The 2,944-nt window shown below is 32.3% G+C and overlaps 1 non-coding gene across 1 annotated transcript; it reads left to right on the forward strand.

Annotated features, from left to right (window-relative positions):
* The first annotated feature begins 1,727 nt into the window (after window positions 1-1,727).
* On the forward strand, window positions 1,728-1,834 carry LOC121226071 (small nucleolar RNA R71). Its single transcript, XR_005923967.1, has one exon. It is a non-coding gene; the product is annotated as a small nucleolar RNA R71 (small nucleolar RNA).
* The last annotated feature ends 1,110 nt before the right edge of the window (window positions 1,835-2,944 follow it).

Raw genomic sequence — 2,944 nt, forward strand, 5'->3', positions numbered from 1 at the left:
AATAGTCAAAATAAAAAAAAATGATAAATGAGTTACAGACCTACAAAAAAAATACAAGAAATGCCTTAGAAATACAATGCCCACTAATAGATAAGGTACTATACTCTTAATACGTGATGCTAAGAGTCTCTCGTCGATGATGTTCCTCAGACATGAACAAAAGTCTACAAATCTGAACATTAAGACAATTTGAAGGCTGAGCTTTACAAGCACAATGGTATACAACAACTGTACCTTTCGAAGCGCCACTCATGGCCGCTAGTTAGGTTAGAGCCTGAAGGCTGAGCCCAGACAAAACATCAAACATATAATCACAAAAATACAACCATGACATTCGAGTTTCATACTCGTTTCAACTTGCTTATTATTCAAGCTAAAATATTAACTAATGAGATGTGACAATCTGCTACCTTGACATTCTGACCTTTTCTCATTCAAAAATTAATAACTCTTAATATATAACTCTAAATCGAGCACCGTTTGTTTTAAACAAAACTAGACTTCTGTACGATTGTAGAGGTATACGGATAACTTCCTATTTTATCTTGTGAAATATTTGGTGATTTTCCAAATTCACTACTAAATCTATTTTACAAGAATTTTACTGCCAGATTTTTATGACATTTCAACACTAAAAAATTCATATATTTTAAAATACAAATTAAAATTGATCTCCGTTTGTTCTAAATGAAACTAGACCGGCTCAAGGTTACAACGATGTATAGATCACTTCTTAATTATTTTTGCAAATTTATGGTGAATTTTCAAACTTACTGTTCATTAATAATTTGTTTCTAGCAGATTTCACAACTAAGTTTTTAGCTTCATTTTAAATCATCCAAACAAGATTTCCACCCAAAGACATATAACATGCTTGCATCACATAGGCATCATATTTATGAAATATCAAGAAGTATAGGAGAGTTAGAGGGTACCACCTTGATGGAAGAACACCAACAAATTTTCTTGCCTAGCTCTCCACCACTTTGCCATTACCATTAGCTTTAGAAGATTCACCACCTCTTTTACTAATAACCATGTAACACATAATATTTCCCACAAATATAAGAGTTGATAGGATGTAAAAATACATACTTTAAATAAATAAATAAATAAAATATGAGAAGATGGGTAGATACTTCCGTAAACTCAAAACCTTCCAAACACCCAAAAACCTCCACCTTCATCCTTGAAGAACATAGATATTTTTTTCTTCCATGGAACTTTTTAAAAGAAAAAAAAAATCGATCAAGACCCTTACTTTCTTTGAGATTTGGAGGATGAAAAAAATGGGTGAGAACTCTCTCAAATCTCTCTCCCTCTACATGACTTGCTAAGGAAAAATAGATGGAGAAAAAAAGAAAAAAATGTAGAAATTTAAAAAGAAAAAAAATAATAGGGTGATTATAATATAGGGAAAAATAGGGACAAATCTATTTTATCCCATACCTCAGTCTACCAAACCATCTTTTCCCATTAAATGGGAGGAGATTTTTATTCAAAAATGGTAAAATCACCATATTGGCCATCCATCTTCCCCCTACTTCACACAAGCTTTCCAACATCCTTAATTTATTATAAAAAGGTCCAAAATGCACCCAAATTAATTCCAACAAAAATCAAATACCAAAATAAATTTATCCATCCCAACCCAGGTCAACACTCGAACGTTGACTCGAGAATTTGGGGTCATTACATAAAATGCCTCCAATTAGATGCATTGAGGGATTTTAGGATGAGGGCATCTTCGTAATAGTTCTTTAAACCTTTCCCATGCCTCATACAAGGACTCGTCATCCATCTGTTGGAAGGCAGTAATCTTGTTCCTCAACTTAGCATTCTTGTTAGGTGGGAAGTACTTCATAAGAAATTTTCTACTAACTATTGCCATGTGGTAATGAAATTTGGTGGCAATGAGTTCAACCAGGCTCGAGCTTTGTCCCTTAGTGATTATGGGAAAAACATTAATTGTAATACATCTTTAGGTACTCTGGCTAATTTGATGGAATCGCTCACCTCCATACACAGTCTTAAATGAAGGTAAGGATCTTTGGTAGGCATTCCATTGAATTGACCCACTGTCTGAAGATTCTAAAACATGACTGGCTTCAGCTCGAATTGTTGTGCCTCGATTTTTGGTCTCTTAAAATCCAGATTAAGCTTATGAAACACTAGCATGACATACTGTCTTAGAGCTCTATCCCTATCATCAGTAATAAGGATAGGACTTTGAGCAGGGTTTACTCCGTTTCCTTGATTCGAATTTTGAAAGTTCATCTCTTTGGTCATTCTTTGAACTTCTTGTCTTCTTCTTCGTCGAAAAGTTCTTTCAATTTCAGGATTTATGGGGAGTAAATTGATAATTTGATCAATACTCATAAACACTTGAAACAGTCATAGAAAAAATTAACTAAGTTAAAATTGACAGAAAAAATAAACCAATATGTAAAATTAAAAAATTAAAAAATAATGACTTTTAAAACAGTCCCCGGCAACGTTGCCAAAAAACATGGAACGATGGAAATGTGCAAGTGTACACAATTGCAACAAGTAATAAAGTGACAAGTCAATGTCGAGTGATCATACCCATAGGGACTGTGTAAGAAAATATTTATGAAATGCAATTAAAAACACTTTGGTAAAGGAAAATATTTTGTTTTGAAAGAAAAGGGTTTAATAAAACTAGATTTTAACTAAGAAAATTAAAAGGTAAAAATTCCAAAGCATGATTTCAAAAGATGGTTTTAATTAATATGACATAATTGTGTTAGATCAATTACATTTCATAACTTAATATTACCAAAAAAATGTTCATGTTGTTACAAATAAATTCACAGCAACTTGGTAATTTGTTAACTATAGCACATATAGACTTACTAAATTAACTAATCTCTCGATATGCCAATTCAAACAATTAGTCAATTCAAATAAGCAAGTAAATGAT

The sequence above is a fragment of the Gossypium hirsutum genome, chromosome D13 (genome assembly GCF_007990345.1).
Source record: "Gossypium hirsutum isolate 1008001.06 chromosome D13, Gossypium_hirsutum_v2.1, whole genome shotgun sequence".
NCBI lineage: Eukaryota > Viridiplantae > Streptophyta > Magnoliopsida > Malvales > Malvaceae > Gossypium > Gossypium hirsutum.